This window comes from Staurois parvus, unplaced genomic scaffold (assembly GCF_062004578.1).
Source record: "Staurois parvus isolate SC_StPar_1 unplaced genomic scaffold, SC_StPar_1.0 ptg001061l, whole genome shotgun sequence".
Taxonomy (NCBI): Eukaryota; Metazoa; Chordata; class Amphibia; order Anura; family Ranidae; genus Staurois; species Staurois parvus.
The window spans coordinates 782,501-798,858 of NW_028318857.1; the positions used below are offsets into that span (position 1 = coordinate 782,501).

Genomic DNA, 16,358 nt, shown 5'->3' on the forward strand with positions numbered 1-16,358 from the left:
CCAAGTACAGCTCTGCCCCCCATAATACCCCCTCCATCAAACACACCAGACCGTTCAGAATAAAGGGGCTCCTCCCTCTACTGGGTCATGTGATTGGCTGCTCTGAACTGACAGTGCCAGGATGGGCATACCAGCAGCCAAGATGGCTCTTCTTCACAGCATCCTGTGCATAGGCGCAGGCTAATTCATGGTCTTTTGCATGCACTTAGGAAATGTGTATGTACTCATGCTCGCTCCCATATGCACATCTGTTGCTTACATTGGCTCCAAGCAAGATATTTAAACTGAGCCTGTGCTAGGCTTCACTGTTACTCAGTATCTGGCTACTGTTACCGACCTGGCTTGTCCGAACTATTCCTGTACTCCACCTGACCCTGACCTCGCTTCTGCTTGTGCCCTTTGCTGCTGCTCCACTGATCCGTTTCTGGCCTTGTATCCTGACTCTGCTCCTGTCTACGTATCTGCACTGGATCGTTCTGCCTATGTATGACCTGGAGTGTCTGTCTCGGCCTCAATCGTTGCAGGACTGCATGCTGCGAGCCTCTGCCTGTATTCTACTGGAGCCTGCTCACTGCCTGTCTGCTACCACCCTGTGCCAGTCTGCTCCTGCCTCCTGCTTACTGGTGTCCATCCAGCATTCCTGCTCTGTTGTAATGTATCTCATGGAGGAACCGAAAGTGTGGGGAAGGCCTTTCTTACAGCCCTGATTCTAAAGCGCCTGGTAGGTTGACAGGGAATGCCAGAGCACGGGGTGGCATGAGTCCCTGATAGTCTCTCGCTGGTTGATGCTGAGAAGTAATTGGAAGAGCAGAACCCCAGGACCAGAAATGTCAGATGAGCTGGAGCTGATGCAGAGACAGGATGGCAATGGCAGCTGAAGAACAGACACCAGGCAGGGTCAGACGGTCCGGGTTGGCAACTAGCGAGGAGATGGGGTACAAGCGGAAGGCAGGAATGTTGTCAGGAGTCAAGCCAGGGTCGGTAACAGCAGACGGTATATGACAGGAGGAGCAGGCAGAGATGTAATCTAAAGACAGGCCAAGGGTCTGTGCAGGCGGCAATCAGAGCCAGGGGCGGACTGACCATTTGGAAACTCGGGCACTGCCCGAGGGCTCGGGGTCAGTGGGGGGCCCCATGAGATGCCCCGGTACCTTTTTTCATAGGCTTTTTTGAGTTTGGGCAAGGACATGGGCCCCATGATCCCCTATTGCCCAGGGGCGCCATGAGTTGTCAGTCCGCCCCTGATCAGAGCAGAATCAGGGGCAGAGTAGGTCAATCACAGGAGAGAAGGCAAAACTAGTATCAGGAACACAATAGACCAAAGGGCACTGATAGGCTACAATAGTGCAGTTTAACTAATCCCTGTGGCGCCAATGAGAATCACATTCGTGCATGCGCGTGCTCCCGGTTCCACAGGCAGAGCTCCTTTTATTCATCTGCCTGCGCCCATAGGGATTCCTTTCCTGACATCTGCTGTGGTCCACTGACAGTCTTCCCTTGCTCATCTAGATAGTCTGTCCAACCCTGCTACTACCAAGACCGATAGGTACTCACACCACTCTGTACTCCTGCGCCACCTGTCTGCTCTATCAGGGGCCCCGAGTTAGAGGCCTTCCTCATCGTGTTAGGCTCTTCTACCAGGTACATGACAGACAGGCCGCAGGATCTGATCCTGCTTCAGGTGTCCAATCTAGCACTAGCTGCTATTCTGTACCACAGTGTCAGGGCAGGAGCTGTGGAACGGACAGGCAGGCCTAGAGGCAGGGTCAAGCACTGACTGACGACAACCACCACCCACAGACCGGAGTCCCTCAGGGCGCGGAGTCTAAGTCCCAGGCTGCCCTTCACCAGGGCCCCTGATGGTGGGGATGGACTTGACACAGGCAGGAACCAGGTTGCGGCCCCCGAGACACCCCAGCTGTGGTAATGGCCGCCGCCAATAGCATGTAGCTGGTAGGAACCAGATCAGACAATAGCGTAGTCGGGCAGGCCGGGTCGACAACAACAGGACAAACGGTACAGAACAGTAGACAAGAATAACAGGTCACAGGCCGGGTTCAGCAATGGGAGGTCAGATCAAAGGAAAAAGCAGAGAATGGTCTAGTCACAAGCCGAGTCAGATTCCAGGAGAGTCACGAGAGTATAAACAACACTAACACACGAGACACGAATGCAGAGAGCACTTGCAGACAGCAGGCTTAAATGTGATGAACCACACCCTTCTGAGGAGGAGCCGCAGAAGCCTGAAGGCATAAAGGTTCCTACCATGCTTTGCAGAAACCCAAGATGGACACCAGCACATGGGATGCACAGGCTCTGAGGAAAGGTAGGACCTTGACACACAGGGACCATTTAGAACCTGAATACATGCTGAAAACTAAGCTGGGAGAAATTTGGACCCCCTTATCCCCCCCATTATCTATGCCCCTGTCAAAGACAATAAACAGTATTGTCCACTGAACACATCTGTTGGTGAATGTCTACGGATGTGCACCAAATGTGCGTTCTTAAATCGGGTCTTTATTGTCATCCTTGTTTTGCGTATAAAGAAAAAAATGAACATTTTTTTAGTAACAGCTTGGTTTTCAGTATATATGCAGGTTTTACACAGTTCCCGTGGAATTGACAGTTTTATGTTTTTTTTATGGAGGATTACTATTACAAATAGGTTGTTTTACTCGTGTTTCGTCTAAACAAACATTCTGCTTTCTTATAATTAAGTTTGGGATCTCTTTCTGCCGTCGCCATAATAGAAGTGATATTTTTTAATGCAAATCTGCTGATTGCACAAAACGCTCCATTTTACACTTCCTAAATCCCATTGGCGCACATTTAAAGAGCGTGATTAATGAATCGATGACAGTAACGAAGGAACGAACAACCTTGGGATGGCATTGAGGGCTTGCGGTGGGTAGATTTCATCCACCGTTACCTGCTGCAACGTTTATTTATTTATTTTATTTGTGGGATTGTGCAAATCAATAGCTATTCGTTGCTGGCTCGTGTCAAATGAAATTATTTACCGCGATGTTGATAAATAATAAATCTTTCCAAGGTCTGTGTTCCAAAACGCACTCTCGCAATTAAGTTATACAGAATACGCTCGCCGTAGGCCATTAGTAGGCCGGTCGCTGTTCGCGGGCATAACCGTGTGATTAATGGCAAGAAAGTTTTCAGGATTAAAAGTTTAAAGTGTCAAAGTGAATTAAAAGGGGGGAAAAAAGGAGATTTTACTTGAGCTGGATGAAAAATACATTTCGAGAGCCAGAGCACTGGTTCTCAACCTTAGTGGGCCGGCTAAATTCTTCCAAATCCTTCCATGCTCTACAGTCAAAAGATTATTACCAGAATTTAAATAGATTCAATGACAAAAATGGACTCGAAGGAAAAAAAAAAAAGTTGGATAGGTGCCCCCAGTGATAGAACACCGCCTAAAACCATTGGTGTCAATTGGATACATTTTTCAGAGAATGGGTGCAGGAACTCCTCCATTCCAAGCCACTCCTTGTCTCCACCCTCTACCCACTGTCCCAAGTACTGTCCCTTAGTTCCACCCCCTACCCACCTTCCAGTACCTCCCCTTTTGGAAAATACGGAACAAAGTATCATTTTGGTGCACTAAGTATTTTGTTTGGAATTTGTTATTGATAACAAAAAGGAGTAAAATAGATCCCCTGAAGCCAGCAACAATAGACCCCCAAATCAACCAGGTAAGAAAAACTCTCAAATAATCAGTGTCAGTGGGATAGTGTCCACCAGAGAAAATAGCCCCCTAAACCATAGGGGTCAGGGGATAATGGCCGCAAGGGCAGAATAACTTCCCATAGTCATTGGTGTCAATGGCCAGCAGGGAAGAATATTCCCATCAAATCATTTGAGTCAGTGGAATAGCAAACCCCAGGAGAGAATAACCATCCCAAATCATTGGTGTCTGTAGGACAGTGTCCACCAGAGGAAAATAGTTCCCCAAATCATTAGGGTTAGAAAACCCTACGAGAGAATAGCCCTGTCCCCCCCCCCAAAAAAAAAAAAAATACTGGTGTCATAGGGATGGGGACCATCAGGAAAGAATAGCCCCCCCAAAGAATTGATGTTAGTAGGATAGAAGTCTGTCAGGAATGGACTCGCCACTGGTGGTGGGACTCACCTGCCTTGTGGGCTGCAGTACCAGGGCTAGCCAGCGGGTGCTCTCAGCAACCAGAAGCTCACTCCTGCAGTCAGCCATCACCTGAGGCTGATTGCAGGAGGTGTATTTAAGGAATGACCAGACCTGCAGTCAGTGCCTTGTTGTACTGTTTCACTTGGCCCCGGTATCCTGATCCTGCTTGCTTCTACCCTGATTCTGCACGAACTCTGCCTGTACTGACCTCGGCTAGTCCTGACCACTCTCCCGCCTGCTCCTGGTACCTTGTTTGCCCGTTTGTTACCGACCCGGCCTGCCTGACTACGTTTAGTGTTGTATGTATGGTTGTTTGTTGAAGGTTTGGTTTGTTGCACTGTGTTATGTTTTGCACTGCGTTTATGTATTGTTAGGCTTTAATAAATTGTATTGTTATACTATACCTGAAGCCTGCGTTTCCCTGCGTCATTCCACACACTTCTGGTCATACCCAGATTCCTGACAAAGTCACCAGGTAAGAATAGTTTTTCAAATCATTGGTGTCAGTAGGGCAGTTGCCACGAGGGAAGAATAGCCCTCTAAATCATTGGTGTCAGTAGTATAATGACCAACAAAGAGGAATAGACACCCACATCATTGGTGTCAGTGGGCTAGTGGTCCCCAGTGAAGAATAGCTTCCAAATTACTTGTTTCAAAGGGATAGTGAACCCCGGGAAAATATAATCCTTCAAAGCATTGGTGTCAGTGGATTAATGGGCCCCAGGGGAGTAAGCCCCTTCCAAAATCACTGGTGCTAGTCGTGGTACTCTAGTCATCTGAATGTCCACTCCGAGCCTGGTGTGGCAACAGGAGCTGTAAGACGTGCCCCAGTGGTTGAGTACCACCCGTAATTTTTCTTTAATTGTATAGCAATTCCAGAGACGAGATTCCAAGCATAGCCTTCCTCGCCATAACCTGCACCTGGGAATCCCATACCATGGACAACTATGCAGACAGATGGAGATTCAGAAAATAAAATATCTGCAGAACATCTTTGCATTAAATATTTCTGCTGCCTTTTGGCTAAGATCAAGTGTGGTATCTGTTCTTATCAGTGTCTAGTAGGAGTTCTCCACCGTCATTCTTGCCTTTTGGTGAGAATGGCGAGCTGTACAATACCTGTAAGGGATTTCCGGCTAAGAGAAGATCGCCGCAGCGCATGAATCTGCACATGCGCAGGATCCCGACAAGGCATACAGGCAGGCGGGCACTAGGACCCAGGCGCACCTGTCACCGATGACAGCACCGGCAGGCACTAGGACCCAGGTGCGCCTGTCGGCGCTGGGCGGGCTATTTAAAGAGCACCTCGGTGCTGATTCAGTGCTGACTGGTCTTCAGCTCTCCCCCTGTGTCCTGCTTGCTTCTGAACGTTTCCTTGTTGTTGACCTGGCTTGCTCCTGACCCGACTTCGACTACTCTCCTGCTCCTGGTTCCTGACTCCGGTTCTGTTCTTGACTCTGGCTTCTCCTGCTGATTTTGTACCTCGCTGCCCGACGGTTGATGACCCTGGCTACTCTATGGCCCTGCTCCTGTCCTGTGTCCTGGCTACCTACATTGCCCTGCTGCACATTGGGTATTACCCAGAACCTGCTCTGCCTGCTATTCCAGTAACCAAATCAGAGAATACTCTGCCTACCAAAGTCATCATCTGCAAGAGCCGCAAACAACCACCACTGGTGCTCTTGTTCCCCTGGTCCCTAGACTCCCTCTGTTCCAACCTCAGCGGGGTCAGGGCTAGTGACACAAGTGAGGCCGACCTCGTCAATTTAGTCTCCGATCAGGTACGTGACAGTACCCCTGCTGGTATGATGGGGGCTCTGAAGGCTAGTTCCTGCTGGAACAGAAACAGAGACACCTACAGGCTGTTGGGGCTTGAGAGTAATTCCCCTGGAACAAGTAGATGGGCCCAGTTCCTCCTGGTTTGAATGGGTCTACCTTGTCTGGCCAGAGGCCGGGGAGGAAGAGAGTCCGCTGTACTGTACCCCCTGGGAGTGGCTGCCCCAGAGACCAGTAGCTATAGCAGTAGAGATGCTCCCGCCAACCTGAAGAATAGGTATAAAAGCAGGTCACTCTGGTGAATGGCATGGTCTCACCCGAGGTGCAGGGTCTAAGTATTACCCGGTGTTCACCAGAGCCCCTGATGGTGGAGATGGGTTTTGCTGTGCGTTGGTACCTGGTCGTGGTCCTCAAGATCGCCCCACCAGGGGGTGAGGAAGCCAAGGTCCAGTAGCAGATTTAGCAGATAGGGATCAAGCAGCAGCATAGTAGAGGAACAAACCAGAGGTTGGTAACCAGTGCTTGTAGAATGGAACCTTGCAGAAACGTAGTCGAGGAACAAGGTCGGTAACGAGTGGTAGTGGAGATAAGGACAGCAACAGGGGAGACAAGAGAGTGATATTGTTTGGAGAGAGCACAAAAATCTAATAAATTGGAAGTGCAGAGACATGGCTTAAATCAAGAAGTTCATAGGAGGAACAAAGAGTTCAATGTTCAAGAAAAACAAGGTCCATGGTAGGATCATTCAAGGAATTGTCCAGGGAGCTATTCAGGAACCCAGGAGGCTCAGCGGGAAGAGACATCGCCATGCACTGCAGAGGATGCAGGTTCAGGTGTGGGGCCTGCCAGGAAATCTCACCCATGTGCCCGCTAGCTGCTGAACCCCAGTCATCATCTATTTTAGTCTAGAACTGCAGTTCCTTGCCTTTATTTATCTTTTCTAATTTAATTTTTAATTATATATGAATAAATATTCAATTATTATTATTCTTGATTTTTATTTATTTTTAAACCACTTCAGTGCCGGTATACTGCTTAAAGAAGACCCCCCCCTCCCCCCTTTTTGTAAAAAAAAACAAAAACATGAATAAGACTTTCTGTTAGTGACCACTCTAAGATTATTATCGAACCGTCACTATATCGCGCCTGATGCTGACAATTATCTTCTAAATACAATATTATATATATTGCTGCCATACTGAAAAAATCAAAAAATCAAACAATATTAGTATCCCCCCTAATCCAGTGAACACAAGCGGCGCATAATGCGATCATTCAACATCAACTATTATTTATATATTGTGTCATTCTTTGTCTTCACCATTGTTGCAGAAATTGCCTTTTTTTAACGTGTAATCAAGAGAATATCCATGAAGTAGACCAGGAGGTTCCTCCAAGAATCACCCTATGAGTAAGTCAGGATGTGACGAAACGCGTCAGTACGTGACGGTGCGGCAGACTGGAAGTGACGTAGATCCGTAACCGGAAGTGACGCGACGGCATTCGTTCCGGAGGTGGTGAGAGCACCATGTGGTATCTGCGTGACACTAGAATGTATTATATGGGCTTGTAAAAGTTTTTAATGTTGTAAGTGCAATACGTGGAACAATAAAGTCATTTATCTTGGGTAATACACAATTGGAGCGGATATTTTTCTTCTCTTTTCATGATCTGGTGGAGTTCAATTATCCTGGCAACCAATCTTAGAAGGGTGATTCTTGGAGGAACCTCCTGGTCTAATTAATGGATATCCTCTTGATTACGCGTTAAAAAAGGCAATTTCTGCACCAATGGTGAAGACAAAGAATGACACAATATATGAATAATAGTTGATGTTTAATGATAGCATTATTAGATGAATATAGTTACATAGTTAGTCTGGCTGAAAAAAGACAAAAGTCCATCCAGTTCAACCATAGAAAAAAAAAAAAGTTATAATCCTACACCCACAATCCAGAGGAAGGCAAAAGAACCCCAGCAAACCACGATCCAATTTGCTCCAGCTAGGAAAAATATTACTTCCTGACCCCCCGAGAGGCAATCGGATATTCCCTGGATCAACTTTCCCTATAAATGTTATATCCAGTTATATTCTGTGTATCCAACAAAGAATCTCAAAAATGCCAAAAGCTCCTAAACTCAAGTTTAGGAGCTGCCAGTGTACATGAGGCATTATGGGCCTCACGGCCTCACCCTGCAGTACCTAACTCTACAAATTTTGAGAGCCCCCATAGTAGAGGCACATTTAATGGATAGACCAAGGACAGGTGAACCTGAAGGAGCCCACCCCTCAAAGGTACAGGAGCGCACTGGACACCCAGCATGTAGCACAATGGCAGCCAACGTGTCCAGTGTCCAATGTGTCACCAACAATGACGTATAGGAGCAGTTGGCCATTTTTTTTTTTTTTTTTCTGGAAGGCCCTGAACTCTTCTCTGTTATCCTATGACTCCATGTACACATCGTCATTTAGAGGAGTTTACAGGAAGCTGACTTTACTTACACTATATTGCCAAAAGTATTGGGACACCCCTCCAAATTATTATTATACAGAATTTATATAGTGCCAACAGTGTACGCAGCGCTTTCGTTACATAGTTACATAAAAGACAAAAGTCCATCCAGTTCAACCATTAAAAAAAAAAAAAAGTTATAATCCTACACCCACAGTTGATCCAGAGGAAGGCAAAAAACCCAGCAAAGCACAATCCAATTTGCTCCTGCTGGGAAAAAAAAATCCTTCTTGATCCCCCGAGAGGCAATCGGATATTCCCTGGATCAACTTTCCCTATAAATGTTATATCCAGTTATATTCTGTGTATCCAAGAAAGAATCCAGGACTTTCCTACAGCAATCCACTGAGCTGGCCACAACCAACTCTGGAGGGAGTCTATTCCACATTCTCACAGCTCTTACTGTGAAGAAACCTTTCCGTGTTTGAAGATTAAATTTCTTTTTCTACAGACGTACAGAGTGTATGCGCCGCTTGTGTTCACTGGATTAGGGGTGATACTAATATTGTATGAATAAGACTTTATACTTAACCATTTGCTGCCCGCCCTATGGCCAAATGGCGGCTGGCAAATGTCATCAGTGTTCCGGGTGGACGCCATATGGTGTCCTCCCACACTTGCGCAAATTGCGCTCCTGCAGAGTCGCGCAGCTGCGCTATCTGTCACCAGCCGTGTACCTCGGACACGGCCGATGACAGATCTGAGTATCGGCCCCGTTGCCGGTACCATGTGATCTGCTGTGACCAATCACAGCAGGTCACACGACAGTTGTATACAATGGATGGCTTCATTCATGCCATCCATTGTATACTAGTGCCTAGCTGTGAATGGTCACAGCTAATCACATGCACATGTCATGTGATTAGCTGTGGCCAAATCACAGCTAAGCACACAAAAAAAAAAAAAAAAACCCTGAATGAATCGATGTCATTCGGTAAATGCTTGCTTATAGCAAAGTAATTCTTTGCTATAAGCAAATTGTGTAAAAAAAAAATACTGATCACTTCCCCAAAGTAGTACAATGTTACTATGGTAACATTGTACTACTTTAGTCATAGTGAAATATGAAAAAAATCTTAAAAAAAAGAAAACAAAATTAATAAAAAATAAAAAATAATAAAAACAATTAAAAAAATATATATTTTTTTTTCATACTGTCACCAGTCAGTGTCCCTGATCACCGCCATGCCAGTTATATGATGACGCTGTACTGCACTGGTGACAGTATGTAAACAAAACAAAAAAATTGTGAAACTAATTTTTTTAATTTTTTAATTTTACGAAAAATTTGGACAAAAAAAATACAACTTCAAAAAACTCGCCATTCCTCTTATGAAGTACGTCGGACTGTCTACTCTGCAAAAAGGGATCATTTGGGGGATATCTGTCCTGTCCTGACATTTGGGGGATATCTGTCCTGTCCTGACATTTGGGGGATATCTGTACTGTTCTGACATTTGGGGGATATCTGTACCGTCCTGACATTTGGGGGATATCTGTCCTGTCCTGACATTTGGGGGATATCTGTACCGTCCTGACATTTGGGGGATATCTGTACCGTCCTGACATTTGGGGGATATCTGTACTGTCCTGACATTTGGGGGATATCTGTACCATCCTGACATTTGGGGGATATCTGTACCGTCCTGACATTTGGGGGATATCTGTACCGTCCTGACATTTGGGGGATATCTGTCCTGTCCTTACATTTGGGGGATATCTGTACCGTCCTGACATTTGGGGGATATCTGTACTGTCCTGACATTTGGAGGATATCTGTACTGTCCTGACATTTGGGGGATATCTGTCCTGTCCTGACATTTGGGGGGATATCTGTACTGTCCTGACATTTGGGGGATATCTGTACCGTCCTGACATTTGGGGGATATCTGTACCGTCCTGACATTTGGGGGATATCTGTACTGTTCTGACATTTGGGGGATATCTGTCCTGTCCTGACATTTGGGGGGATATCTGTACTATCCTGACATTTGGGGGATATCTGTACTGTCCTGACATTTGGAGGATATCTGTACTGTTCTGACATTTGGGGGATATCTGTCCTGTCCTGACATTTGGGGGATATCTGCACTGTTCTGACATTTGGGGGATATCTGTACTGTCCTGACATTTGGGGGATATCTGTACCGTCCTGACATTTGGGGGATATCTGTACCGTCCTGACATTTGGGGGATATCTGTACTGTCCTGACATTTGGGGGATATCTGTACCATCCTGACATTTGGGGGATATCTGTACCATCCTGACATTTGGGGGATATCTGTACCGTCCTGACATTTGGGGGATATCTGTCCTGTCCTTACATTTGGGGGATATCTGTACCGTCCTGACATTTGGGGGATATCTGTACCGTCCTGACATTTGGAGGATATCTGTACTGTCCTGACATTTGGGGGATATCTGTCCTGTCCTGACATTTGGGGGGATATCTGTACTGTCCTGACATTTGGGGGATATCTGTACCGTCCTGACATTTGGGGGATATCTGTACCGTCCTGACATTTGGGGGATATCTGTCCTGTCCTTACATTTGGGGGATATCTGTACCGTCCTGACATTTGGGGGATATCTGTACTGTCCTGACATTTGGAGGATATCTGTACTGTCCTGACATTTGGGGGATATCTGTCCTGTCCTGACATTTGGGGGGATATCTGTACTGTCCTGACATTTGGGGGATATCTGTACCATCCTGACATTTGGGGGATATCTGTACCATCCTGACATTTGGGGGATATCTGTACTGTTCTGACATTTGGGGGATATCTGTCCTGTCCTGACATTTGGGGGGATATCTGTACTGTCCTGACATTTGGGGGATATCTGTACTGTCCTGACATTTGGAGGATATCTGTACTGTCCTGACATTTGGGGGATATCTGTCCTGTCCTGACATTTGGGGGGATATCTGTACTGTCCTGACATTTGGGGGATATCTGTACCGTCCTGACATTTGGGGGATATCTGTACCGTCCTGACATTTGGGGGATATCTGTACTGTTCTGACATTTGGGGGATATCTGTCCTGTCCTGACATTTGGGGGGATATCTGTACTGTCCTGACATTTGGGGGATATCTGTACTGTCCTGACATTTGGAGGATATCTGTACTGTTCTGACATTTGGGGGATATCTGTCCTGTCCTGACATTTGGGGGATATCTGCACTGTTCTGACATTTGGGGGATATCTGTACTGTCCTGACATTTGGAGGATATCTGTACCGTTCTGACATTTGGGGGATATCTGTACCATCCTGACATTTGGGGGATATCTGTACCGTCCTGACATTTGGGGGGTATCTGTACTGTTCTGACATTTGGGTGATATCTGTACTGTCCTGACATTTGGGGGGATATCTGTACTGTCCTGACATTTGGGGGATATCTGTACTGTTCTGACATTTGGGTGATATCTGTACTGTCCTGACATTTGGGGGGATATCTGTACTGTCCTGACATTTGGGGGATATCTTTACTGTCCTGACATTTGGGGGATATCTGTACTGTCCTGACATTTGGGGGATATCTGTCCTGTCCTGACATTTGGGGGATATCTGTCCTGTCCTGACATTTGGGGGATATCTGTCCTGTCCTGACATTTGGGGGATATCTGTTCTGTTCTGACATTTGGGTGATATCTGTCCTGTCCTGACATTTGGGGGATATCTGTACTGTTCTGACATTTGGGGGATATCTATACTGTGCTGACATTTGGGGGATATCTGTACTGTTCTGACATTTGGGGGATATCTGTACTGTCCTGACATTTGGGGGATATCTGTACTGTTCTGACATTCTTGGACCTCAAGAAATTAAATTGGCCATCAGTACTTCAGGATTGATCAATATTCTGATCTATACCATAGTTTGTGAACTCTATAACTTTCCTACAAACTAAAAAATACATCCTAATTTGGGTTATTTTCACCAAAGACATGTAGCAGAATACCTCTCGGCCTAAATTTATGAAGAACAATTATTTATTTGCAAACTTTTATAACAGAAACAAAGAAAAATGTGTGTTTTTTAAAACATTTTTGTTCTTTTTTGTTAATTTAGTAAAAAATAAAAACCCCAGCGGTGATTAATTTCCACCAAAAGAAAGCTCCAGTTGTGTGAAGAAAATGATAAAATTTTAGTTTGAGTACAATGTTGTATGACCGCGCAATTGTCATTCAAAGTGTGAGAGCGCTGAAACCTGAAAACTGGCCTGGGCAGGAAAGGGGGAAAATTGCTCGGTATTGAAATGGTTAAATAAGTTCACTTACTCACCTCCATGCTTCTCCCTTAGTCCTTTTGATGGTGCGGATCGGGGTTAGGGTGTCTCTACACACGCCGGTCCAAAAACCCGAATATGGAAAGTTTTTTGTTTTTTTTTTAATTTGCAGATCAGTTAGACTAGAAAAGTTACAATGTCAATAAAAATAAAACAAAGCGGGATTCGCACTGTGAAGGAAGGGGCGGGAAGAGCCGTCTGTTTCCTCTCTCCAAGAGTTAATGTACCTCGCACACATCGCCGGGATTAACTTCTTTTATGGCTCAATTTTATCAGTTTCTGATAAATGCAAATTTCCGTATTAGTAAAACGGTCCAGAGACTTTAATCCGCCCTCCATTTTATTGAGCCAAACTAAAACCACATCTCCGTGACCGCGAAGACGCCATTTAAAACGACTTTGCGGAGAGATTGTCAGTTTAAGTAAGTGCGCGCTGTAGAAAATTTCCCCCGGAAAACGGCGCGGGAATAAAAAATCAGCATAAAGTGCGCTGTTCCATCACTAATTTCAATATTTGTGTTTGGAGCAATTTAGAAGCAGCTATTCGGAATTTAAATGGCGCAATGCATAAAGAAAACAGCCATTAAGGCATGAAAATTTCTTAGTTAAAAATCAAATATGTATTGTAAAAAAGTAACATAACTGTATAGCTGGTGTAACGTTTAATGGAGAACGGCGGTTTTGTAAAAAGAAAATGGTGCGAGGCGGTATGGGCAGCTGTTACGCTTCCAAATTATAAATATAAATGGGTCCCCATGGCTGCCTCATTTAGGGTGACTGAGGGCAGAGGAGCCTGGCTGCACAAAGATATAGTTAGATATTTCTGCTGTCACTGGAACCGGCTGCAGAAATGTATTGATTCCAATCAGATGTACAGATTGTATAACGGGAAAACATAAAACATTTCAACAAGTGTCTCCCAAGAAGTTAATATTCAGGATGTCTCTTAGATCAGGCCTTGAAATTTCCCCTCGCCTGCTCGCCAATGGCGAGTGGAAATTATGGTGGGGCTGAGCAGGCTCGGAGCTCAGGCCGGATCTGTCATTGGCACCGGGAGCTGTCAGACTGCTCAATAGCTGAGCGCAGTGAAAGCAAAGGAAGAAGTGTGTGCTGTGCTCTCTGCCTCCCCCTAGAGTGCAGTACCCGGCTCTGTGAGTGAACAACGAAGTACTGCAACTTTTTATAGGGCGCTGTGTGTGTGTGTGTGTGTGTGTGCGCCTACCTAATTTCAGCTCACTCTGGTCACATGATCCTCTGTCAGCCAGTGGTGGCTTCAGGGGAGAGGAGAGAGCACTTAACAGTGTGCGTGTGTACATGTGTGTGTGTGTGTCTGTGTATGCATGTACATGTGTGTATCTGTACATGTGTCTGCGTGTATGTACATGTATGTGTGTGTGTACATGTGTCTGTGTATGTATATGTGTCTGTGTGTTTGTGTGTATGTACGTACATGTGTCTTTGTATGTATGTACATGTGTCTGTGTGTATGTACATGTGTCTGTGCGTGTGTATTTCTGTGTATGTACATGTATCTGTGTGTATGTGTGTCTGTATGTGCCTGTGTGTGTATACATGTGTTTGTATGTGTGTGTGTGTGTGTGTACATGTGTCTCTGCGCGTGTGTGTACATGTTTCTGTGTGTGTATGTACATGTGTCTGTGCCTGTGTATTTCTGTGTATGTACATGTATCTGTGTGTATGCGTGTCTGTACGTGCCTGTGTGTGCATACATGTGTTTGTATGTGTGTGTACATGTGTCTCTGTGTGTGTGTGTACATGTTTCTGCGTGTGTATGTACATGTGTCTGTGTATTTCTGTGTATGTACATGTATCTGTGTGTATGTGTGTCTGTATGTGCCTGTGTCTGTATACATGTGTCTGTATGTGTGTGTGTGCACATGTGTTTCTGTGCGTGTGTGTACATGTTTCTGTGTGTCTGTGTGTGTGTACAGGTGTCTCTGTTTGTGTGTGTACATGTTTCTGTGTGTGTGTACATGTTTCTGTGTGTGTGTGTACATGTTTCTGTGTGTGGGTGTATGTACATGTCTGTGTGTGTGTACAGGTGTCTCTGTGTTGTGCGTGTTTGTTGGTGGCGAGTAACTCTTAGGCTACGTTCACACTAGCCTTGTGTGCAGGCGGCAGAGAGGCGTTTGGGAAGCGTTTTTACCACTTCCCAAACGCCTCTGCCAACTCTGCACATTACAGCACATGGTGCTGTTCTAACAGGAGCGTTTGCGTCGCGTTGCGTCGCGGCAAAATGGACGCCTCTGGTCGAGTCAGGAGGCTTTGAAGCCTCCTATTCTCGTCTATGGTGCCGCTCCGCAAACGCCCAGCCGGCGTTTGCGGTGCGGTTGCGACACGGTTGCGGGGCGTTTGCGGAGCGGTAACACCACTCAAATGCATTATAGGCGTTTGTGGGGCGTTATTAACGCTCGGCAAACGCCTAGCAACCGCCGCTAAACCGCGCATTCGGCGTTTGCGGAGCGTTTGCCGAGCGTTAAAAACGCTCCGCAAACACCGGACCACCGCTTGCCAAACGCTATAGGGGCGTTTGGCAAGCGTTGGCAAAACAGCCTAGTGTGAACGAGCCCTTAAGGCCTGGCTAGTAGCTCAGGACTTAGATTACCATCCCCCACCTTGAGTATTTGCTTCTTGGGAATTCTGGCGAAAATAAAAATATTTTGCCAAAATTTTCTCATGCTGGTGAACTGCGTTGGAGTGAATGCAGAAGGTGAAATGAATTGTTTGATGGTTTTTTAAGGGTGCAGTGGGCTTTAAATGGCTTCTGGGGGTTAGGGAAGCTCCTTTCAGCCACCCTGGGTCCTGTTCTTGGGTCAACAATAACTAGGATGTTAGATATTGTAACTGTCACACTCACATCCTACTTCAGGTCTCCTTCCACCTGAAGTACCAGTATCAGCTAACAGGCACATCATTAAAAGGCCAAGTAGCATGTTAGCATCTTGCTGTTCAAGCAAAGTCAAGGTGTGACCCATGTCTCCAGCAGCCCTTGTGACTCCAGCGACCCTTGTGTCTCTAATGACCTCTGTCTACAATGACCTCTGTGTCTCCACCAACCTTTGTCTCCAATGACCTCTGTCTCCACCAGCCCTTGTGACTCCAGAAACTCTTGTGTCTCCAATGACCTTTGTCTACAGTGACCTCTGTGTCATCAGTGACCTCTGTCTACAGTGACCCTTGTGACACCAGCAACTTCTATCTACAGTGTGTCTCCATCAACCTCTGTCTCCACCAGCCCTTGTGAGTCCAGTGACCCCTGTGTTTCCAGTGGACCTTGTTACTCCAGTGACCCCTCTGTTTCTAGTGGCTCTTATGACTCCAGTGGTTCTTGTGACTCCAATGACATTGTGTCTCCAGCAGTCCTTGTGACTCCAAAGACCCTGGTGTCTCCAGCGGCCCTTGTGACTCCAGCGATCCAGTGTCTCTAAAGACCTCTGTCTACAGTGACCTGTCTCCACAAACATTTGTTTCCAATTACCTCTGTCTCTGCCAGCCCTTGTGACTCCAGAAACTCTTGTGTCTCCAATGACCTTTGTCTACTGTGCCTCTGTGTCATCAGTGACCTCTGTCTACAGTGACTCTTGTGACAC

At 46.1% G+C, this 16,358-nt stretch overlaps 1 pseudogene; it reads left to right on the forward strand.

Annotated features, from left to right (window-relative positions):
* The first annotated feature begins 5,161 nt into the window (after positions 1-5,161).
* LOC149440667 (U2 spliceosomal RNA) lies at positions 5,162-5,252 on the forward strand (annotated as a pseudogene).
* The last annotated feature ends 11,106 nt before the right edge of the window (positions 5,253-16,358 follow it).